This window comes from Bubalus bubalis, chromosome 3, assembly GCF_019923935.1.
Source record: "Bubalus bubalis isolate 160015118507 breed Murrah chromosome 3, NDDB_SH_1, whole genome shotgun sequence".
NCBI classification, from domain to species: Eukaryota; Metazoa; Chordata; class Mammalia; order Artiodactyla; family Bovidae; genus Bubalus; species Bubalus bubalis.
Window position 1 is genome coordinate 62,333,030 of NC_059159.1, and position 25,640 is coordinate 62,358,669.

A 25,640-nucleotide genomic window follows, 5' to 3' on the forward strand; every position below is an offset into this window, starting at 1 on the left:
GAAAGCAATTGTGAGCTGTTTGTTCTATTGGCAATTTTTAAATTAGCAAACTTGAGAACATATTCTGTAACCTCTAAAAACATGTATTTTCCCAAGGCACAATTTCTTTTTTCGATGTAATACAAAACCCATGACTAATAAACCCAAACATCTTTAGGTTTTCTCTTGTATTTAAAGTCATTTGGTTTGTAAGCACTTACTTTTCTTTTGGAGACAGAAATGGCAACCCACTCCAATATTCTTGCCTGGAGAATTTCATGGACAGAGGAACCTGGCAGGCTATAGTCCATGGAGTTGCAAAGAGCTGGACACAACTGAGTGACTTAGCACTTTTCTTTTAAGCTCATTCACAAATTAGCCTTAGCAATATTATCCAAAGACAAAGACACATACTGATACATACACATATTGCCAAAAAAATAGAGATCTCATAGTTTCCACTTGAGATGTAAAATGCCTTCTGCTCCCCACCCTCCTTTCACCCAAGGGTGAAGGCTTAGGCAAGGTGGACTGTGTATCTCAAGGACATGATAAGAGTTAACTTCAAGCTTTTTCCTAGGCATATTTTTGTTCTCCCAGGGACAAAATTATGAAGAAGAAGAAGAAAAAAGTATTTAAAGAAGCTCGCTTTTTCTAAGTGAAAGTTATTCATCACTCAGTCATGTCCTATTCTTTGCAACCCCATGAACTGTAGCCTGCCAGGTTCCTCTGTCCCTGGAACTCTCCAGGCAAGAAGACTGGAGTGGGTAGCCATTTTCTTCTCCAAGAATTGTTCCCAACTGAGGGGTCGAATCCTCCTACATTGCAGGGGAATTCTTTAGCATCTGAGCCACCAGGGAAGCCTTGTTGCAAATGCATAAAGAAACAGTTTTGCAATTCCAAAACAGTTTCATTTTAACCAGTTTTCTCTGGAGCCTAAGGAATATCAGGGCTATCTAGCATCAAAATGTCATCTCTCCTTTCTGTAGTCATGGTTTCACAGCTAACATATACACCAAATACTGCTCAAATTGGCCTTAATATCAGAGGCAGACTGGCTGATAAAATGTTGTCCTAGCAGGGATTTTTTTCCTCTAGGGAGTTGGGGGTCTTAGTTTGATCAGAATAGTTTGATCAAAAGGAGTAAGGGAACTTGCAGGAGTAGGGGAAGCTTGGTTCTCCCCGCCTGAGAGTTGAGAGACGTTAGAAGGGCATCATTTAAAATGTTCGGAGAGATTCAGGGCTTTTGATTGTAGAAGCACAAAGAACAGGATTATGATAAAGTCCTGAACAAAAGAAGTCTCAGTCCATTTTTTTTTTTTGGTCATTGGATCATAGCTGTACATCAGCCAGTCATTCAAAACTTTCCCCAAGGGATTCCTATAAAATAGAGGTGGAACCTTATAGGAATAGCATCCCATTTTGGCTAAATCAGCTGACAATAAACTTTAAATGTTTGCACACTCAAAACAGAATTAAATTTTTACCTCACCATCTGGTAATCACAAGTAAAGGAAACAGAAAAGAGATGCTAAAAAAGAGAAAGACATATGGCAGAAAACTTCCCAACATGACTTTTGAGTCCCACTAGACCTCGACCATTACCCAAAGCAGCACCTTACATCAGAATTTCCCTCTTCAGGGAAAATTTCACATCAAGGTTTTCCTTTTCAGGGAAATCCGCAAGTTTGAAACTGAGGTTCCCCTATGGACAAGGTCAAAGGCCCAGTCTGGGTGACTCACCAAAGTTAGTCTCTTGGGTACATTGTGAGTTCCAAATCCCCTATTTCTGATCCTCCAGTAGTCAGTGTTCTCCTCGGAGTGGAAGTTCAAGCCATTACAGACAAGAGAAGAGACAGTGTCCTCAAGGCAAAATAAGCCTCAGCCGCTGCTACTTCAAACTGTTCCCTGTTCTCCACCACAGTCTTGAAGTTCTGCAACCCAGTCAGTGGGTCAGATGTGATTGAGACATGGGTCTATGGCAGGGAGTCCCTGGCAAACTGGCCTGAGAGAAGTCTTCCAACCCTCTTCTCTCCTGGAGGAGGCTGACATGGAGAGAAATCCCCAAGCATCCAATCAAGGGGCCAAGTTTTGGGGGAAACAGAAAAAGTAGCTTTATTTCTTTGTCAGGCAAAGAAGGAACACAGCAGGCTAGCAACTCAAGAACTGTGCCACTCCTTCCCTGGGGAATAGAAAAATGACTTGTAGTCAGGGCTCTTTTGGTCTGGGGTAGGTTAAAAGGATCAGAGTAGTGGAGGTCTTGTATTATTTTCTTCTGCAAAATTTTCAGCTAAAGATGGAGTTAGGTGGCTAGGTAACCAGGTCTGGAGTCTCCAAGTTTATCGGGGTTATCAGATTGTGAACTTCTTTGTGAAATGCAGAATGTTACAAGCTGGCTTGCTTTCAAAAAATGTTGAGTTTGGCTCAACATTCAAAAAACTAAGATCACGGCATCCTGTCCCATCACTTCATGGTGAATAAATGGGAAAAAAAAAAATTGAAACAGTGACAGACTTTATTTTCTTGGGTTCCAAAGTCACTGTAGATGGTGACTGCAGCCATGAAATTAAAAGATGCTTGCTCCTTGGAAGAAAAGCTATGACAAATCTAGTCAGCATATTAAAAAGCAGAGACATCACCATCATCCCCACCATACTCCAACTGTTTATACTGGAGAGGTTGCTTGAAAATATATGGGAGGCCTTTAGTATTTTAGGATTTTCACCATGATCAAAGCAGAGGAGTAAAGAAGCAATTAGTGGGAGGCGAACAAAGGTTGTAAAGGCTCTGCAATGCATGGGACAGTTACATACAATAAAGTCTTGTCCAGACCCAACTGTCCACCACTCTGTGATTATAAAACACTGCTTGGATTGAAGAATGAGGGCTGGATTCTAAGACTATATTAGGTTGGCAATAAGCCCATTCTTCTGCATTCATCACAGTCTCCTCCTTCTTCAGTGTGGACTGTTTTTGTGGCTCCCCCTCTCCTATAAGGCATTTAAGTACTCGGAAAACAGATTCCACTATCCTCTGGCTTTTGGCTTAATTTTGAATTACAATAAAAGGCCAAAACCAATGTGCAAATTAGTTCCTGAATTATCACAGTTATATTTTTATACCTACTTACTGGGGCTTTCTTGGTATTTTTGTCAATTATTTTCTAATAATTGGATGACCTGCATCTTACTTTTTAGAATAAACTACTATTCTCTGTATTTACCCAAAGTTCTTTTGTACTCATTATATTCATCTTTCATAATATTCTTGTATATTTTTTCCTGATTTTTCAAAACCTCTTTGATAGCCTTCCTTTTCCTATAATATGGATTAATATGTTTTTTCTTACTCTTTTTAATTATATATATATATATATATATATAATTGAAGTATAGTTGACTTTCGATGTTTGTACAGCAAGGTGATTTGATTATACAAATATACATGTATTGTTTTAGAAATAATTTTCCATCATAGGTTATTATAAGATATTCACTATAGTTCCCCAGCAAAAGTCTATTTTTTAATTAGAAAGCTAGCATTCTATTCATACTAGGTCAAACAAGTGGAATCAAAATGTCATAATGTTGTTAGGCAAAAATTCATAAGTTTTCTAAAATATATATATTATACATATTAATATATATGTATATAAAAGCCTTTGTGCAACACTTGATAAAGGCTTGAGAAAGAATGTAAAAAAAAAGAAATGCAGAAATTGGAGAACATAATCTAAATGAAATGGGAACATTGAATATGAAATAGAAAATGTGAAAAAAGCTAGATAAAAGAATCATATAGTCCAGTTGTTTTTAAACAAGAATACTCATTAAAAACATATCTGGAACTCTGGAGAGGAAAAAAAAAAAAGGCAATACCTGAGCATTTGTATTAAAAAAAAAAAATTCAAGACAATTCTGAATGCAACTGGATTTTAAAAAAGTGATTACAGGTTTTTCTACTAGATTCTAATTTTGGTGATATAGAGCTCTATTATTTTTCTTTTGATCAATCATGAAACAATGGTATTAAGTAAATATAGTAATAACTATTAGAGTTACATAATCACAATAGTAAAAGATGTTTATCAGTTTTCACAATCAATAGCCAGAAAAAAATAAAAAAGATAATTACAATTGCAAGCCATAATGGGAAGATGATTACCTTTACAATATAAAATGATTGTATACAAACTGGGGGGTCAAGCAGAGTGATGTGGTAAGTGGAAAGCCATACATGTACATGTTTTCATCCACCCAGCCAGTCTATGTCTTTTGGCTGGTGCATTTACGTTAAAGGTAATTTTTGATATGTATGATCCTATTACCATTGTCTTCTTTTAGGCTTATTTTCTGTAGGTCTTTTCTTTCTCTTGTGTTTCCTGTCTAACGAAGTTCCTTTAAAATTTGTTGTAAAGCTGGTTGGTGGTGCTGAATTCTCTTAACTTTTGCTTGTCTGGAAGTTTTTGATTTCTCCATCAGATCTGAAGGAGAGTCTTGCTGGGTATTCTTGGTTGCAGGTTCTTCCCTTTCATCACTTTAAATATAACATGCCATTCCCTTCTGGCTTGTAGAGTTTCTGTTGAGAAATCAGCTGACAGCCTGATGGGACTTAGTTCCCTTGTATGTTATTTGTCATTTTTCCCTTGTTCCTTTTACTATTTTATCTCTGTCTTTAATTTTCATCAATCAGATTACTATGTGTCTCAGTGTGTTTCTCCTTGGGTTTCTCCTGCTTGGAACCCTCTATGCTCCCTGGATTTGGTTGACTATTTCTTTTTCCATGTTTGGGAAGTTTTCAGCTATTATCTTTTCAAATGTTTTCTAAGGTCCTTTCTCTCTCTCTTGTCCTTCTGGGGCCCCTATAATGCAAACGTTGGTGCATTTAATGTTTTCCCAGAGGTTTCTTAAGCTGTCTTCATTTCTTTTCATACTTTTTTCTATATTCTATTCTGTGACAGGGATTTCCACCATTCTGTCCACCACGTCATTCATCTGTTCTTCTGCCTCAATTATTCTGCTATGGATTCCTTCTAGCGTATCATTCATCTCTATTTGTTTGTTCTTTAGTTCTTCCAGGTCTTTGGTAAACATTTCTTGCATCTTCTCAATCTTTGCCTTCATTCTTTCCACAAGATTCTGGGTCGTCTTCACTATCATTATTATGAATTCTTTTTCTGGAATGTTGCCTATCTCCACTTCATTTAGTTAGTTCTCTGGGATTTTATCTTGTCCCTTCATCTGGAACATAACTTTCTGTTTCATTATTGTGATTAACTTTCTGTAAAATGGTTTGGTTTACCTGCTATGAGGCTGTGCTTCTTCTTGCTTCTTTTGTCTGCCCTCTGATGGCTGAGGCTAAAAGACTTGGGTAAGCTTCTGGATGGGAGGGACTGGTAATGGGAAAACTGGGTCTTGCTCTGGTGGGCAGGGCCTTGCTCAGTAAAGCTTTAATCCAATTATCTGCTGATGGGTGGGATTGTACTCTCTCCCTGGTAGTTGTTTGACCTAAGGCAACCCAGACCTGGAGGTTTATGGGCTCTATGGTAAGGTTAATTAATGGTGAACAAGAGGGTTTATGCCACAGGGGAACCTTCCAGTGCCCTGTCTCTATGGTAAGCCCCCTCCACAAGACACCCTCCAACACTAGCAGTTGGTTTGGTTCAGTGTCCTGTGGGGTCACTGCTTCTCTCCTTGGAGACTTGGTTAATGAAAAATTTTGTTTTCTCCCTCCAAGACTGGAGTCTCAGTTTCCCCCAGTCTTCTGGAAGTCTTATAATCAAATCCCGCTGACCCTCAAAGCCAGATTCCCTGTGCCTTCCCTGTCCCTTTGTCAGATCCCCAGGATTATGTGGGGTTCAGAACCTTCACAACAGTGAAGGCACTTTGGTATTATTGTCTCCAGTCTGTGGGTCACCCTATTCTGTACGTATAGAATTTGATTTTTATCATGATTGAACCCCTCCTACCATCTCATTGCCGCTTTTCCCTTGTATGTTGGATATCTTTTTTTGGTGGGTTCCAGCATCTTCCTGCCAATGGTTGTTTAACAGCTAGATGAGCACATGTCATTTTACTCCACCCTCTTGAACTGGAATCCCTTCTTGCTGCTGCTGCTCTCAGTTGCTTCAGTCGTGTCCGACTCTGTGCAACCCCATAGGCTGCAGCCTACCAGGCTCCTCTGTCCTTGGGATTCTCCAGGCAAGAACGGTGGAGTGGGTTGCCATGTCCTTCTCCCATGCATGAAAGTGAAAAGTGAAAGTGAAGTCGCTCAGTCATGTCTGACTCTTCACGACCCCATGGACTGCAGCCTGCCAGGCTCCTCCGTCCATGGGAGTTTCCAGGCAAGAATACTGGAGTGGGTTGCCATTGCCTTCTCCAGGAATCCCTTCTTACTCTTGTTTAAATTTAAAAAAAAAAAAAAGAAAAGAAAATCACTAAATAACTTGTAGTGTATTTAATGATTAAAATATTTAGACAGGTATTCAAATTACTTTAAGCCTGTAAAACACCATTGCATGAGGTATGTTATTGAATTTAATTGACCTGATTCCAGGTTTTGGAATACATGGCTGACTGAAAAGCTGGGCAGATTCTGAAAGGGCAAGAATAGGGGAAAGTTGGAAGGTGGTTGGCAGTGTGATTCATGGAAGAGTCAGACACGGTAGTGAGAAAATGTGCTATAGTGAAGAGTCTCTTCTATAGTGAAGAGACATCTACTTCTCTATAGTGAAGTAGTTACAGACTTCCCTCTACAGTCTTTGGCTGTGTGATCTGCACCAAAAGTAAATCTGATATTATCACCATTCCCACTCCTCTACACACATGCACCTTAAAATTTTTGGTGACTTTCCATTGTTTTTAAGATAAAGGCAAAATTCTTAGCAGGGTCTTCAAGACTAGGAATAGTCTGGCCCCTACTTTTTACTCTTAGATTATTTTACCTTTGTTTCCCCTTAACTTCTGCATTCCAACCTGTACGTTTTACACATGCTGCAGGGCCTTTGGACATGTGCTTCCTTCTGCCTCTAAGATCTTACCTTTTTTATCATCTCATACCCAACAAAGTACTAAGTATATAGGAAATATAAATAAGCTATATTGAAATAATAAATGAATGAAGACTTGGGAATCAATTCTGAGGCTTGGGGTATTTTGTTTTCTTTGGGTTTGATTTAATTTAACCTAAACATTATCATATGAGAAACCAGAGGTCATAAACTGGCAACCAGGAGCCGCAGGGACTCTTCCTAACCTGTACATGTGTTCTTTTGCTGTCATCATGCCCAGCACCCTTCTCTTATCTTTATGACATATGTTGCATTATAATGATCAAGCATGATGAATTTTCATACATGTGTTTGTCTATTGGAGTATTTATGTACTTAGAATATGTCAGGTATTACATCTACAGCCTGCTTTGTCACATTCATGCACTTTAGCTCATTTACATGTTTTAACTTATTTAATCATCCCAACAACTCTTTCAGTGGTTGTATTGTAATCACATTTTTGCATGTGAAGAAATTGAGACTCAAAAAAGACAAAATAACCCAGGACTTGAACCTAGGATGTTAGACTCCAGGACAAATAAGTGATCCTCATTCATGTTCTCTGCTGGGATGCTTTTAAGGTAGAGAAAGCATAGGTGGAAAGTAGGCAGTTGAAGAGAAATGAGATGGAAACAATGAAGTCTGTGTTACAGGAAACAGTGAGGCAAAGCCTTAATTAAAATTAGGTGAAGGTCTAAAAGTACCTTCAGGCCCCACCTTTAGATACTGACAGGTAACAAACAGTCCATGTAGGTCTATTCTGGGATCATCTGGCCCTCATTACAGAAGGTCCATCCTGCTCCAGCTTTCAGCAGTTTCTTTCATGAGAAGTGGAAAGGGTATGGCTGCTTCAGAAATAGGATCGTAAGAGCAAAGATCAGCTTCTAGAAACAGCTATTAATATTTTTTCAGGATATTTCAAGTAAAAAAGTATCAGGAAACATCCTAATTCAATGATTCTATAAAAATGTGAGAAGGTTGTGAAAACTCTCTGGAAGATTCTTGGCGTTCAATTTCTTTTGTGATAATAAATTTGAAGTCAGGAAAGCAATAAGAAGGAAAGCATGTTCGATCTTTGTGTCATGGAATGAAAAAGCAGTGTTTGATAACTGCCTTTTATATGTGTGGTTCTTTGTATGTGTCACCTCATTTATTTTGCTTATTTGATTATACTCTGCCTAGTTCCTGAAAGGCTGTGTAGTAGACTATCTTGTTTTATTCTCATGACAATCCTTAGATGCATCCCCATATTATATATGAAGAAACTAAGGCACAGAGGAGCTAAGTCACTACCCTGAGGTTACTGAACAGAGGGGTATCTGAGGAGGCCCAAAGGATTGCCTTTTCTATCATTATCCTGCACCCAAACATATCATTCCACACTTGTGCAAACTGCAGAACTCTGTGAAAAACACCATGCTTTAAAATCCAAATTTTGCTATCTTCTTGGGGGGGGGGGGGGGTTGGTGGTGGAAACACTATATATCACTCTGATGTTATAGGTTGTGATGTGATACCTGAACCACATTTGGAGGTCTTCACTCAATGAAACTTAAGCACTTCTTTTTATTCTTAGCTGTAATTGCATTTTAAAATGCAGGATACCATCAGTCACCAGGTAGACCAAAGATAATTGCCAAACTGAGAGTGAGAATGTGACAGTTGGTAAATCTCAAACTGTTCTTCTCTGCAGACTGTGTGTGTACTTACACAGAGAGAAAAACTTATTAATGACTTTCCATAAATAAATTCTAGCTTATAACCAGCAGCAGCTGTTGAAATGTAATCTACCCTCAAATATTAAACATCTTTCATCTCTGTGGAAAAAAATGTTGTACACTCAAAAAGGAAAGTGGATCAGGATCACAATTTGACTGTGTGACCTTGGAAGAGTTGCTTAACTTCTCTCTGTACCTTCCTTATATCTTTTGTCTATTTTAGGAACAAATGGGGTAACATGGGCGAGCTCCTCAAGGATTTGGAAATATATGGCATTTGCATCTGGATTTCAGGAATCTGACATTTGATGGTCACTTGAGACTTGTGCACTGACTACTATTAAATTCACTTGAGATATATATGCCTTGAAAGGTTTAGAGGGCTATAGAAATATAAAGTGGTAATCATTATAATTTAAAGGGAAGGGGAAGTATGATACTTAGATTCTTTAAATATGTATTTTCTTCCTATCTCTACAGAATGCTGTGCTGTGCTGTGCTAAGTCACTCAGTTATGTCCAACTATTTATGACCCAATGGACTGTAGCCCACCACATTCCTCTGTCCATGGGGATTCTCCAGGCAAGAATACTGGAGTGGGTTGCCATGCCCTCCTCCAGGGTCTCTATAGAATAATTTATGGAAAATATATGCCCATAAAGTATTGTTTTCATTTCTCAAATTTAAACTAGCAGTAAAGTATAGTTTGCCACCATTTTTATAAACAAAGGTTTGTTGGAACCCAGCCATGCCCACTATTTTATATTTTGTCTATAGCTGCTTTCATGTAAAAGCAGCATTGTATGGGTGTAATGGAGACCATATAGCTAATATGATCATATTTGCTAACTGACTCTTTACAGAGAAAGTCTCCCGCTACCTGAATTATAGTATGAGCTGCTGGGAATGCATTTCTCTTTAAAAGTTCTCACCTCATCCAGTACTTGGAACACAGTAGGTGCTCCATGCATGTCTAGATGAAACAGGATATATTGGAGATTGATATAGTTTGTGAATAGGTAACACCTCAAAGTGAGAATCCAGAAGATGGGGCTTCACACATCTACCCCTTCAGGAGTTGAAAATTCTATTATATATGCTTTATATAACAATTATAGTGTGAAAACAAAAGTAACTAATCATTGAGTGCTTACTAGATTCCTTGGTGTCTCAGCTGGTAAAGAATTGGCCTGCAATTCAGGAGACCTGGGTTCAGTCCCTGGGTTGGGAAGATCCCCTGGCAAAGGGAAAGGCTACCCAAGCCAGTATTCTTCCCTGATGAATTCCATGGACAGAGCCTCGCAGGCTACATCCCATGGGGTCACAAAGATCAGAAACGACTGAACAATTTCTACAAGTATCAGATTTCTATATTCAGTGTCCTAAAACCATCACCACACTTTTATGAATTAATTAGTATTGTGATGTCTTTTTTTTTTTTTTAATAAATTTTATTTTATTTTTAAACTTTACATAACTGTATTAGATTTGCCAAATATCAAAATGAATCCGCCACAGGTTTACATGTGTTCCCCATCCTGAACCCTCCACCCTCCTCCCTCCCCATTCCATCCCTCTGGGTCGTCCCAGTGCACCAGCCCCAAGCATCCAGTATCGTGCATCAAACCTGGACTGGCAACTCATTTCATACATGAAATTTTACATGTTTCAATGCCATTCTCCCAAATCTTCCCACCCTCTCCCTCTCCCACAGAGTCCATAAGACTGTTCTATACATCCGTGTCTCTTTTGCTGTCTCGTACACAGGGTTATTGTTACCATCTTTCTAAATTCCATATATATGCGTTAGTATACTGTATTGGTGTTTTTCTTTCTGGCTTACTTCACTCTGTATAATAGGCTCCAGTTTCATCCACCTCATTAGAACTGATTCAAATGTATTCTTTTTAATGGCTGAATAATACTCCATTGTGTATATGTACCACAGCTTTCTTATCCATTCATCTGCTGATGGACATCTAGGTTGCTTCCATGTCCTGGCTATTATAAACAGTGCTGCGATGAACATTGGGGTACTCGTGTCTCTTTCCCTTCTGGTTTTCTCAGTGTGTATGCCCAGCAGTGGGATTGCTGGATCATAAGGCATGTCTATTTCCAGTTTTTTAAGGAATCTCCACACTGTTCTCCATAGTGGCTGTACTAGTTTGCATTCCCACCAACAGTGGAAGAGGGTTCCCTTTTCTCCACACCCTCTCCAGCATTTATTACTTGTAGACTTTTGGATCGCAGCCATTCTGACTGGTGTGAAATGGTACCTCATAGTGGTTTTGATTTGCATTTCTCTGATAATGAGTGATGTTGAGCATCTTTTCATGTGTTTGTTAGCCATCTGTATGTCTTCTTTGGAGAAATGTCTATTTAGTTCTTTGGCCCATTTTTTGATTGGGTCATTTATTTTTCTGGAGTTGAGCTGTAGGAGTTGCTTGTATATTCTCGAGATTAGTTGTTTGTCAGTTGCTTCATTTGCTATTATCTTCTCCCATTCTGAAGGCTGTCTTTTCACCTTGCTAATAGTTTCCTTTGATGTGCAGAAGCTTTTAAGGTTAATTAGGTCCCATTTGTTTATTTTTGCTTTTATTTCCAATATTCTGGGAGGTGGGTCATAGAGGATCCTGCTGTGATGTATGTCAGAGAGTGTTTTGCCTATGTTCTCCTCTAGGAGTTTTATAGTTTCTGGTCTTACGTTTAGATCTTTAATCCATTTTGAGTTTATTTTTGTGTATGGTGTTAGAAAGTGGTCTAGTTTCATTCTTTTACAAGTGGTTGACCAGAGTTCCCAGCACCACTTGTTAAAGAGATTGTCTTTAATCCATTGTATATTCTTGCCTCCTTTGTCGAAAATAAGGTGTCCATATGTGCGTGGATTTATCTCTGGGCTTTCTATTTTGTTCCATTGATCTATATTTCTGTCTTTGTGCCAGTACCATACTGTCTTGATAACTGTGGCTTTGTAGTAGAGCCTGAAGTCAGGTAGGTTGATTCCTCCAGTTCCATTCTTCTTTCTCAAGATCGCTTTGGCTATTTGAGGTTTTTTGTTTTTCCATACAAATTGTGAAATTATTTGTTCTAGCTCTGTGAAGAATGCTGTTGGTAGCTTGATAGGGATTGCATTGAATCTATAGATTGCTTTGGGTAGTATACTCATTTTCACTACATTGATTCTTCCAATCCATGAACATGGTATATTTCTCCATCTGTTAGTGTCCTCTTTGATTTCTTTCACCAGTGTTTTATAGTTTTCTATATATAGGTCTTTAGATTCTTTAGGTAGATATATTCCTAAGTATTTTATTCTTTCCGTTGCAATGGTGAATGGAATTGTTTCCTTAATTTCTCTTTCTGTTTTCTCATTATTAGTGTATAGGAATGCAAGGGATTTCTGTGTGTTGATTTTATATCCTGCAACTTTACTATAGTCATTGATTAGTTCTAGTAATTTTCTGGTGGAGTCTTTAGGGTTTTCTATGTAGAGGATCATGTCATCTGCAAACAGTGAGAGCTTTACTTCTTCTTTTCCAATTTGGATTCCTTTTATTTCTTTTTCTGCTCTGATTGCTGTGGCCAAAACTTCCAAAACTATGTTGAATAGTAATGGTGAAAGTGGGCACCCTTGTCTTGTTCCTGACTTTAGAGGAAATGCTTTCAATTTTTCACCATTGAGGCTAATGTTTGCTGTGGGTTTGTCATATATAGCTTTGATTATGTTGAGGTATGCTCCTTCTATTCCTGCTTTCTGGAGAGTTTTTATCATAAATGGATGTTGAATTTTGTCAAAGGCTTTCTCTGCATCTATTGAGATAATCATATGGTTTTTATTGTTCAATTTGTTAATGTGTTGTATTACATTGATTGATTTGCGGATATTGAAGAATCCTTGCATCCCTGGGATAAAGCCCACTTGGTCATGGTGTATGATCTTTTTAATGTGTTGTTGGATTCTGATTGCTAGAATTTTGTTAAGGATTTTTGCATCTATGTTCATCAGTGATATTGGCCTGTAGTTTTCTTTTTTTGTGGGATCTTTGTCAGGTTTTGGTATTAGGGTGATGGTGGCCTCATAGAATGAGTTTGGAAGTTTACCATCCTCTGCAATTTTCTGGAAGAGTTTGAGCAGGATAGGTGTTAGCTCTTCTCTAAATTTTTGGTAGAATTCAGCTGTGAAGCCGTCTGGACCTGGGCTTTTGTTGGCTGGAAGATTTTTGATTACAGTTTCAATTTCCGTGCTTGTGATGGGTCTGTTAAGATTTTCTATTTCTTCCCTGGTCCAGTTTTGGAAAGTTGTACTTTTCTAAGAATTTGTCCATTTCTTCCTCGTTGTCCATTTTATTGGCATATAATTGTTGATAGTAGTCTCTTATGATCCTTTGTATTTCTGTGTTGTCTGTTGTGATCTCTCCACTTTCATTTCTAATTTTATTGATTTGATTTTTCTCCCTTTGTTTCTTGATGAGTCTGGCTAATGGTTTGTCAATTTTATTTATCCTTTCAAAGAACCAGCTTTTGGTTTTGTTGATTTTTGCTATGGTCTCTTTTGTTTCTTTTGCATTTATTTCTGCTCTAATTTTTAAGATTTCTTTCCTTCTACTAACCCTGGGGTTCTTCATTTCTTCCTTTTCTAGTTGCTTTAGGTGTAGAGTTAGGTTATTTATTTGACTTGTTTCTTGTTTCTTGAGGTGTGCCTGTATTGCTATGAACTTTCCCCTTAGGACTGCTTTTACCGTGTCCCACAGGTTTTGGGTTGTTGTGTTTTCATTTTCATTCGTTTCTATGCAAATTTTGATTTCTTTTTTGATTTCTTCTGTGATTTGTTGGTTATTCAACAGCGTGTTGTTCAGCCTCCATATGTTGGATTTTTTAATAGTTTTTCTCCTGTAATTGAGATCTAATCTTACTGCATTGTGGTCAGAAAAGATGCTTGGAATGATTTCTATTTTTTTGAATTTACCAAGGCTAGCTTTATGGCCCAGGATGTGATCTATCCTGGAGAAGGTTCCATGTGCGCTTGAGAAGAAGGTGAAATTCATTGTTTTGGGATGAAATGTCCTATAGATATCAATTAGGTCTAACTGGTCTATTGTATTGTTTAAAGTTTGTGTTTCCTTGTTAAATTTCTGTTTAGTTGATCTATCCATAGGTGTGAGTGGGGTATTAAAGTCTCCCACTATTATTGTGTTATTGTTAATTTCTTCTTTCATACTTGTTAGCATTTGTCTTACATACTGCAGTGCTCCCGTGTTGGGTGCATATATATTTATAATTGTTATATCTTCTTCTTGGATTGATCCTTTGATCATTATGTAGTGACCATCTTTGTCTCTTTTCACAGTCTTTGTTTTAAAGTCTATTTTATCTGATATGAGTATTGCTACTCCTGCTTTCTTTTGGTCCCTATTCGCATGGAAAATCTTTTTCCAGCCCTTCATTTTCAGTCTGTATGTGTCCCCTGTTTTGAGGTGGGTCTCTTGTAGACAACATATGCAGGGGTCTTGTTTTTGTATCCATTAAGCCAGTCTTTGTCTTTTGGTTGGGGCATTCAACCCATTTACGTTTAAGGTAATTACTGATAAGTATGACCCCGTTGCCATTTACTTTATTGTTTTGGGTTCGAATTTATACACAATTTTTGTGTTTCCTGTCTAGAGAATATCCTTTAGTATTTGTTGGAGAGCTGGTTTGGTGGTGCAGAATTCTCTCAGCTTTTGCTTGTCTGAAAAGCTTTTGATTTCTCCTTCATACTTGAATGAGATCCTTGCTGGGTACAATAATCAGGGCTGTAGGTTATTTTCTTTCATCATTTTAAGTATGTCTTGCCATTCCCTCCTGGCTTGAAGAGTTTCTATTGAAAGATCAGCTGTTATCCTTATGGGAATTCCCTTGTGTGTTATTTGTTGTTTTTCCCTTGCTGCTTTTAATATTTGTTCTTTGTGTTTGATCTTTGTTAATTTGATTACTATGTGTCTTGGGGTGTTTCGCCTTGGGTTTATCCTGTTTGGGACTCTCTGGGTTTCTTGGACTTGGGTGATTATTTCCTTCCCCATTTTAGGGAAGTTTTCAACTATTATCTCCTCAAGTATTTTCTCATGGTCTTTCTTTTTGTCTTCTTCTTCTGGGACCCCTATGATTCGAATGTTGTAGCATTTAATATTGTCCTGGAGGTCTCTGAGATTGTCCTCATTTCTTTTAATTTGTTTTTCTTTTATCCTCTCTGATTCATTTATTTCTACCATTCTATCTTCTAATTCACTAATCCTATCTTCTGCCTCTGTTATTCTACTATTTGTTGCCTCCAGAGTGTTTTTAATTTCACTTATTGCATTATTCATTATATATTGACTCTTTTTTTATTTCTTCTAAGTCCTTGTTAAACCTTTCTTGCATCTTCTCAATCCTTGCCTCCAGGCTATTTATCTGTGATTCTATTTTAATTTCAAGATTTTGGATCAATTTCACTATCATTATTCGGAATTCTTTATCAGGTAGATTCCCTATCTCTTCCTCTTTTGTTTGGTTTGGTGGGCATTTATCCTGTTCCTTAATCTGCTGGCTATTCCTCTGTCTCTTCATCTTGTTTAAATTGCTGAGTTTGGGGTGTCCTTTCTGTATTCTGGCAGTTTGTGGAGTTCTCTTTATTGTGGCGTTTCCTCGCTGTGTGTGGGTTTGTACAGGTGGCTTGTCAAGGTTTCCTGGTTAGGGAAGCTTGTGTCGATGTTCTGGTGGATGGAGCTGTATTTCTTCTCTCTGGAGTGTAATGAAATGTCCAGTAATGAGTTATGAGATGTTTATGGTTTTGGAGTGACTTTGGGCAGCCTGTATCTTGAAGCTCAGGGCTGTGTTCCTTTGTTGCTGGAGAATTTGCTTGTTATGTCTTTCCCTGGAACTTGTTGGCCCTTGTGTGGTGCTTGGTTTCAGTGTCGGTATGGAGGCGTTTGATGAGCTCCTGTCAATTAATGTTCCTTGGAGTCAGGAGTTCCCTGGAGTCAGGGATTGGACTTAAGCCTCCTACTTCCAGTTATCGGTCTTAATTTTACAGTAGTTTCAAAACTTCTCCTTCTATACAGCACCACTGATAAAACATCTACGTTAAAGATGAAAAGTTTCTCTACTGTGAGGGTCACTCAGAGAGGTTCACAGCGTTACATGGAGAAGAGAAGAGGGAGGAGGGAGTTAGAGGTGACCCAAATGAGATGAGGTGGAATCAATAGTGGAGAGAGTGGGCTAGCCAGTAGTCACTTCCTTATGTGCACTCCACAACTGGACCACTCAGAGATGTTCACGGAGTTATACAGGGAAGAGAAGAAGGAGGCAGGAGACAGAGGTGGCCAGAAGGATAAAAGGGGGAAATGAAAAGGAGGGAGACAGATCCAGCCAGTAATCAGTTCCTTAAGTGTTCTCCACCGTCTGGAACACACAGAAATTCAGAGTTGGGTAGAGTAGAGAGGGGTTAGGGAGGAGATACAGGTGACCTGGTGGAGAAAATGGAGAGTCCAAAGGGAGAGAGAGCAGTCAAGCCAGTAATCTCGTACACTAGTGAAAAATGGGTCCTGAAGATTGGGTTCTTAAAGGTACAAAACTGGTAACAAATACATAAAAACAAAAATTAGAAATCTAGAGTAGAGTTTGGAATTTCAAAAATGCGATGTTAATGAAAAGGAGAAGGAAAAGAAAGAGAGAAAAAACGAACAAAGAAAAACAAACAAGGTCGTGAAAGTAATAAAGAAACTACAGGTACAAAATTGATAACTAATACCAAACAGCAAAAATTAAAAATCTAGAGTAGAGTTTGGAATTTAAAAAATACAACGTTAAAAAAAAAAAAAAAAAGAAGAAGAAGAAAAATAAAGAGAGAAAACAAACAAACCAACAAAAACAATGTCGCAAAAATTATAAAGAAAATACAGGTACAAAATTGATATCAAATACCAAAAAGCATAAATTAAAAATCTTGAGTAGAGTTTGGAATTGCAGATATACGATGTTATATAAAAGAAGAAGAGAAAGAAACAGAGGAAAAAAAAAGTCACAGCAATTATGAAAAAAACTATAGGTACAAAATTGATAACATATATCAAAAGGCTAAAATTAAAAATCTAGAGTAGAGTTTGGAATTTCAAAAATACAATGTTAAAGAAAAGAAGAAAAAGAAAAAAGAAAAAAAAAAAAAACACGGTCAAAAAATTATAAAATATATATATGAAGTTTGCTGAAGAAGAAAAAAAAAAATAGGGTCTTTTTTTTTTTTTTTGCAAAGTAATAGTTATAAAAGTGAAAATTAAAGGACAATAGAGGACTTAAAAAAAATTTTTTTAATTAAAAAAAAAAGAAAGAAAGAAAGATTGATCGTAAAAATAGTAAAAATATATCTAGGTCTTTCTCTGGTTTTGTTGTGAGTATTGTGGGTTCAGTTCATTTTTGGCAGTTCCTTAGTCCGACTTATATTTCTCAAGATCTATAGGCCCCTTCCTATGTAATCCGTAGTAACCACAGGGTTTTAATCTATGGCCTGTAGCTTCCAAGGCGTTTCCCTCTGTTATAGCTTCTTCTGTTTGCTGGTATCTTCAGTGTCTGATTCCCGCCCTGACACAAAGGGGATGGTTGAGGACACTATTTTTTTTTTTTTTTAATTTAGGCTCACTTGTTCAGCCGCGCTGTGGGGAGGGAGGGAGGGATGCTGCAAACAGATAACACTGGCGTGCTCTCGCAGTGCCTCAGCCACACTGGGTCTGCCCCCGCTCACGGCGCGTGTAGCCTCCCTGCCCACACTGCTTGGGCTCTAGGTTGTTCAGCCGGGAACAATCAGAGGCCGGCCCTGGACTGAGCTCCCAGGTCCAAGCCGCTCAGGTTCAGGCACTCGGGTAGTCCTCAGAGGCGCAGACTCGGTTGGGCCTGCGTTTTGTGTTCTTCCCAGGTCGAGCAGCTCAGGTGATGAGGTGTTTGGCGGGCGCCAATGCTGCGACTTATCGCCTCCCCGCCACTCGGTTATCTGGGTGTAAAACCGGCGCACCTTCTCAGGCAGATGTTGACCGTCCAGACCCCCAAGAAGTTTTAGTTATCAAAGAAGCCTGCTTACAGTTTTATAGATAGTGTCTCTCTGGGGCTGCGATTGCCCCCTTCCGGCTCTGGCTGCCTGTCACCGGAGGGGGAAGGTCTGCAGCCGGCTATCTCTGTTCAGTCCTTTGTTCTGTGCGCGGACCTGGCCGTGTCTTAGGTTAGGGCTGGCTTTTCGCGTGGTAGATATCCCACAGTCTGGTTTGCTAGCCCAAATTATTTCGCTCAGATAGCACTCAGGACATTAGGCCCAATTCTTACTCTAAGGGACACAGCCCGCGCGGCACTTCCCTGCCCAGCCCCCGCTTGCTAATGCCGTGTGCAGGCGTCTGCGCTGCTTCTCCGCTGGGGGAGTTACCGTAGGGCTCACAATCCGCGATTTTTAATTGTTTATTTTTTTTTCCCCTCCCTTTTATGTTGCCCTCTGTGCTTCCAAAGCTCGGCACAGATTGGGCAGTGAGAGGGTTTCCTGGTGTTTGGAAACTTCTCTCTTTTTAAGACTCCCTTCCCGGGACGGAACTCCGTCCCTCCCTCTTTTGTCTCTTTTTTTGTCTTTTATATTTTTTCCTACCTCCTTTCGAAGAGTTGGGCTGCTTTTCTGGGTGCCTGATGTCCTCTGCCGGCATTCAGAAGTTGTTTTGTGGAATTTACTCGACGTTTAAATGCTCTTTTGATGAATTTGTGGGGGAGAAAGTGTTCTCCCCGTCCTACTCCTCCGCCATCTTGGCTCCTCCTCCCTTGTGTTCTTTTTGATGATAGCCATTCTGATATGTGTGAGGGGATTTGTGGTTTTAGAAAATGGAAAAAAAATCATTGTGGTTTTGATTTTCATTTCCCTGTAGTGGTGTTGGGCACCTTTTCTATGCCTGTTGGCCATCTGCATCATCCCTGTTTTTATTTTTATTTTTTAATTAATGAATTTATTTATTTACAATATTGTATTGAATTTGTCATACATTGACTTGAATCTGCCATGGGTGTACATGTGTTCCCTAACCTGAACCCCCCTCCAATCTCCCTCCCTATCCCATCCCTCTAGGTCATCACAGTGCACCAGCCCCGAGCAACCTGTATCATGCATCAAACCTGGACTGGTGATTTATTTCACATATGATAATTTACATGTTTCAATGCATCCCTGTTTTTAGATGAGAGGCCTGCCTTGTCCAGGGGTACAATGGTGGAGAGTTCTGACAAAATGTGGTCCACTGGAGAAGGGAATGGCAAACTGCTTCAGTAATCTTGCCTTGAGAACCACATGAACAGTACAAAAAGGTAAAAAAATATGATACTGAAAGATGAACTCCCAAGGTTGGTAGTTGCCCAACTGCTACTGGAGAAGAGTGGAGAAATAACTCCAGAAAGAATGAAGAGACAGACCCAAAGCAAAAACATCCCCAGTTGTGGATGTGACTGGTGATGGAAGTAAAGGCTGATGTTATAAAGAGCAATATTGCATAGAAACCTGGAATGTTAGGTCCATGAATCAAGGCAAATTGGAAGTGGTCAAACAGGAGATGGCAAGAGTGAGCATTGACATTTTAGGAATCAGTGAACTAAAATGGACTGGAATGGGTGAAATTAACTCAGATGACCATTAATCTACTACTGTGCACAAGAGTCCCTTAGAAGAAATGGAGTAGACCATAGTCAACAAAAGAGTCCAAAATGAAGTACTTGGGTACAATCTCAAAACAACAGAATGATTTCTGTTCATTTCCAAGGCAAACCACTCAATATCACAGTAATCCAAAGTCTATGCCCCAACCACTAATGTTGAAGGAGCTGAAGTTGAATGGTTTTCTGAAGACCTACAATACGTTCTAGAACTAGTCCACCCAAAAGATGTCATTTTCATTATAAGGGACTGGAATGCAAAAGTAGGAAGTCTAGAGATACCTGGAGTAACAGGCAAATTTGGCCTTGGAGTACAGAATGAAGCAGGGCAAAGGCTAGCAGAGTTTTGCTGAGAGAGAGCACTGGTCATAGCAAACACCCTCTTCCAACAACACAAGAGATGACTCTACACATGGACATCGCCAGATGGTCAATACTGAAATCGGACTGATTATATTCTTTTCAGCCAAAGATGGAGAAGCAGTATACAGTCAGCAAAAACAGGACTGGGAGCTGACTCTGGCTCAGATCATGAAATCCTTAATGCCAAATTCATACTAAAGTTGAAGAAAGTAGGGAAAACCACTAGACCATTCAGGTACAATCTAAATCAAAACCCTTATGATTATACAGTGGAAGTGACAAATAGATTCAAGAGATTAGACATGATAGACACAGTGCCTGAAGAACTATGGACAGAAGTTCATTACATTCTACAAGGAGGCAGTGATCAAGGCCATCCCAAGAAAAAGAAATGTAAAAGGCAAAATGGTTGTCTGAGGAGGCCTTACAAATAGCTGTGAAAAGAAGAGAAGAGAAAGGCAAAGGTGAAAAGGAAAGATATACCCACCTGAATGCAGAGTTCCAAAGAATAGCAAGAAGAAAAAAGAAAGCCTTCCTCAGTGATCAATGCAAAGAAATAGAGGAAAACAATAGAATGGGAAAGACTAAAAATCTTTTCAATAAAATTAGAGATACCTAGGGAATATTTCATGCAAAGATGGGCACAATAAAGGAAAGAAATGGTATGGACCCAACAGAAGCAGAAGATATTAAGAAAAGGTCACAAGAATACACAGAAGAACTACACAAAAAAAGATCTTCATGACTCATATGTGGACTTCATAACCACAATGGTGTGATCACTCACCTAGAGCCAGACATCCTGAAATGTGAAGTCAAGAGGGCCTTAGGAAGCATCACTATGAACAAAGCTAGTGGAGATGATAGAATTCCAGTTGAGCTATTTCAAGTTTTAAAAGATGATGCTGTTAAAGTGCTGAACTTAATTTGCCAGCAAATTTGGAAAACCCAGCAGTGGCCACAGGACTGGAAAAGATCAGTTTTCACCCCAATCCCAAAGAAAGTCAATGCCAAAGAATGTTCAAACTACTGCACAATTGCACTCATCTCACACGCTAGCAAAGTAATGCTCAAAATTTGCCAAGCCAGGCTTCAACAGTACATGAATCACACTTGAACTTCCAGACATTAAAACTAGATTTAGAAAAGGCGGAGGAACCAGAGATCAAATTGCCAACATCCATTGGATCATTGAAAAAGCAAGAGAGTTCCAGAAAAACATCTACTTCTGCTTTATTGACTACACCAAAGCCTTGGACTCTGTGGATTACAACAAACTGTGGAAAATTCTTCAAGAAATGGCAATACCAGACCACTTTATCTGCCTCCTGAGAAATCTGTATGCAGGTCAAGAAGCAACATTTAGAACTGAACGTGGAACAACAGACTAGTTCCAAATCGAGAAAGGAGGACATCAAGGCTGTATATTGTCAACCTGCTAATTTAAATTATATGCAGAGTGCATCATGTGAAATGCAAGGCTGGATGAAGCACAAGCTGGAATCAAGATTGCTGGGAGCAATATCAATAACCTTAGATACACAGATGATACCACCGTTATGGCAGAAAGTGAAGAAGAACTAAAGAACCTCTTGAGGAAAGTGAAATAGGAGAGTTAAAAATGTTGCCTTAAATTCAACATTAAAAAAATTAAGATCAGGACACCAGGTGTCATCACTTCATGGCAAATAGATGGGGAAATAATGGAAACAGTGAGAGACTTTATTTTCTTGGGCTCCAAAATCACTGCTGATGTTGACTGCAGCCATGAAATTCAAAAAGGCTTGCTCCTTGGACGAAAAGCTAGGATCAACTTAGACAACATATTCAAAAGCAGAGACATTATTTTGCCAACAGAGTCTATCTAGTCAAAGCTATGGTTTTTCAGTAGTCATGTGTGGATGTGAGAGTTGGGCTATAAAGAAAGCTGACTGTTGAAGAATTAATGCTTTTGAACTATGATGTTGGAGAATACTCTTGAGAATCTCTTCACTTGGAAGGAAATCTAACCTGTCAACCTAAAGAAAACCAATCCTGAAAATTCATTGGAAGAACTGATGCTGAAGCCAAAGCTCCAATACCTTAGATGGGAAGAAATAGCTCACTGTAAAAGGCCCTGATGCTTGGAAAGATTGAAGGCAGGAGGAGAAGGGGAGGACAGAGGATGAGATGTTTGGATGGCATCATTGAATTGATGGACCTGAGTTTGAGCAAGCTCCAAAAGTTGGTGATGGACAGGGAAGTATGGCTTGCTGCACTCCATGGGGTCAGAAAGAGCCAGACAAGAGTGAGCAACTGAACTGAGCTGAACTGAACCCAATAGCAAAGCCAGGATTCACAATCCACATAGCCTAATATGATATTTAGTTTCTGGGTTGCCATTAGAGATACACTTTATGATTCTGGACTGTTCCACTAGTGACTCAGCCAAGCACCTTTCTCTCCTTGTCCCTCAGAACATCCCATTTTGTTGCATTATTTTCATCCTGCAAGCTTTTCTTTATTCATTTAACAATTATTTATATGTTGATACTTCTCATATGTGACAGATACTATGCTGGGTAATGGAAGGATCCCAAGAGGCAACTGGATATAGTCTTTGCCTGGATGAAGCTTATGTTCCAGTGAAAGTGATGGGCATTACTCAATCACACAAAAAATATATGCGTTTCAAAGGAGAAAGGCAAAATATGCCATAAGACTGGTTTATGGTGATCTTCCTCAACTGATGACCCTTAACTTGAGAACTAAATGGGAGTCATAGTGCTCATAATGGGAGTCAAATTGCTCATAAATGGGAGTCAGGCACAGAAGGGAAGGAAATGTGTTCTAAGCAGAAAGATAGTGCATACACAGATTCTAAGTAAGGAGGAAGCATCGTGCATAAGGGAGACAATAAGAAGGTCTCTCTGGCCAGAGCACATTAAACAAGGAGACATTATTGGAAAAGTCAGGGGCCACAAGGCCTGTGTTCAGATTTGCATCTTTGTCTTAAAAGCAATAGCAAGCCACTGAGGTGTTTGAGCAGTGGTATTCAGGTGTGGTGTTATCACTCCAAATGTCAAGTATTGTCCTCTGAGCAAGGTGTATCTTTCCTGAATTCAATAAGGGGCTTCTGATAATGCAACTTTATGCTGAGGAAGACAAAATAAAGTGTATACATCAGTCTGAAAACACAGCTGGTCTATTTGCTGAGGCCTGAGGAACAAGTGAGCTGCAGCCTGGTGTGCAAAGTGAAGATGTGATTGGAGACCTTTATACCAAAGATTGTGCAGAATCTAACCAATAACAAGGACAACTTACTGTCAAGTTGGAAGCCTGCTTGCAGTATGTCTACTCATTTAGTAAATATAAGTACTTGTCAATTAGCTTGAAAGCTGGGTTACTTGTCACCAAAGGCCAGTGTTTGCCTTGCTCCTCACTTCAGTTATGGGGCAGAGGAAAAGCTTTCCTTTTGGTCCTAAGAGAATTCTAGGACATAAACTTAATTTTATGTCACCCTTAGAATGGAATCCAAACCTTAGGTCTGCCAGCGTCTCCACAGTCTGGTTCTGCTTCCCTATTTAATTTCTCCTCATATGATTCTTCTTCACTTACAAATTTCTAGTAAATACTTCTTGAACAGGTGGATATACAAATGACTACATAATCTTGGACAAGGCAGAGCCCTTTTCTTATCTCAGTTTCTTCATTTTGAAAAATGGGCTGGCCTGGGTTTTCTTTAAGGCCCAACTCTATGAAATGCAGAAACAGCAACCACTTTCCAACATTTCCTCTAAGCCAAGTCCCATGACAGGCACCAGGATGATCCCTGCTCTTGAGATGCTTTTTCAAAAGTAGATACAGACATAAAGAAAGCAGTTTCAAAATCACACGAGGCATGCATGTGTGCTCTATAGTCATAGGAACTAGGCACAATCCTAACTCTACCACTTCCCTGAGAAAATCATCTCTCAGTGCCTTAGTGCCCCCCATAACTTAAATGGAGATAATGCCACTAACTCGTGCAGTTTTGTAAGATTTAAATGAGATGATGTTACTACTGACATTGTCTCTGGCACAAAGCAGTACTCAACAAATGTTGGTGATGATCATCAACAAATGATGATGACTGCTAGCATCAACAGGATATTCAACATATATATTGTATAGTCACTATACCATGTGACCACCAGTTATCAATGGCTTTTATCTATTCTGATTACCTAACTACTCATGCCATCCTGGTTGTAAGATAGTTTGAACTTGCCCACTGAATGAAAGCAAGTGATAGCAGAGAGGAGCTACACTTAATGCTCAGGGTCAGTGGTTCATGGAATGTGTCTGGAGGAAGATGGAACCAAAGCTGAACTGTAAGGTAAAGAAGAGTAGACAAAGCTTCTTTTAACTTTGCCCTCTAACAGTTAACGGAGGAATTTTTCAAAAGTGCACATCAGAAAAATCAAACAAAGCAATGCATAACAGACCAATTGATTTTGATTTCTTCCCTAAAACCAGTGACCATCTGTTGCACTTGGAATAAAATCAAAACTCTTCAATAGGGTCTACAAAGCCTTGTAGGAGCTAGTTCTATCTTGAGGCACCTTTATACTTTCCAACCACAGTCTGCTATTTATCCTTACCTTGGGCTCCTTGTGCTGACTCCACTGTTTGCCAAATATACACTTCCCTTTAGCCCTCCCATACCTGGATCCTTTTCATCAGCAGAACTCAGTTTCAGTGTCATTTCTGTAGAGAGACCTTCACTAGCTATACTACCTGGCATTGTCCCAACTCCTGTATACCACCCTCCAATATTTTCATTACTGTAATTCACTTTGCAAACCAAAACTTTCTTTTGTTTCCTTCAAACAAATTTTAAAGATTTATTACTCTCATCTGAAATGATCTCTAGGAGAACAAGGATTTTATCTGTCTCACTTCATTTGGCTTCAGCACATAGATGACCCTCAAAAAAAAATTTTTTTTTTAATGAACAAGTTCTAGGTCCTTGTAAATATTTGAGGTGAGACAGCATATTAGAATGCTACACAATGATGAATCACATCAGATCTCAGAGAACTTAGATACAGAAAGTTCTCTGAAACACAGTGTGTGCCATGTCTGAGCATCATGAAAAATCCACCATCTTATTTCTTTCTCTAAGACAGCTATTTCTCAATCTTGCATTTCCAAGACTGAAGAGGATACCTGTCTGAACTAATTAAAAAGTCATGATTATGAAATAATTTCCAGTAATCAAGGTTTAGCTCTTTCGCATGGTAATTCCAGCTAGGCTAACAGAAGCCTTTGGGGTGTTTCTTTAATGAATAGCTAAATGTAGTGTTTAATTAGCATGTCATCATTAGCCCACAAAGAGTTTGCTCTTGTAAGCAGTTTTAGCATTGTCCCTGAAGTTCTAGTTGCCTCACACTCTTGCTCAGAAGGTCAAGCATTCACTTATTAATCTCCCATCTCATGTCAGATATTTTGATAACCTTGAGTAAGCTCCATAGTTGGTGCTCAAACTACAGCTTAACTGGTCATCCAGATGATTCAAAATTCTGACTTTGTAGGATTGGATTTTAAAATATTACCCATAAATGACAGAAAGTATCCACATACATCACTTTCAGGATTCACTCAGCAAAATCTTATACTCTTTTCCTAGAGGGCTAAGATTTGCACACAGCTGCTCCTGTCAACTTAAAATATTCACAACGTAAAATTTGAGTTATGTTTTATTTGACAGGAATTTTTAGGACTTCAAGCCTGGAAGACGGAATCTCAAGTAACCTTGAAAGAATTGTTCTGAAGAGGCGAGAGGAAGAAACAGGTTACATGGAAGTTTTGCAACAAAGGGCAGG

The 25,640-nt window shown here is 39.0% G+C and overlaps 1 protein-coding gene across 1 annotated transcript in view; it reads left to right on the forward strand.

Annotated features, from left to right (window-relative positions):
• Positions 1-25,640, forward strand: part of CA10 (carbonic anhydrase 10) — an 840,788-nt gene that overhangs the window by 758,468 nt on the left and 56,680 nt on the right. The window lies entirely within an intron of this gene.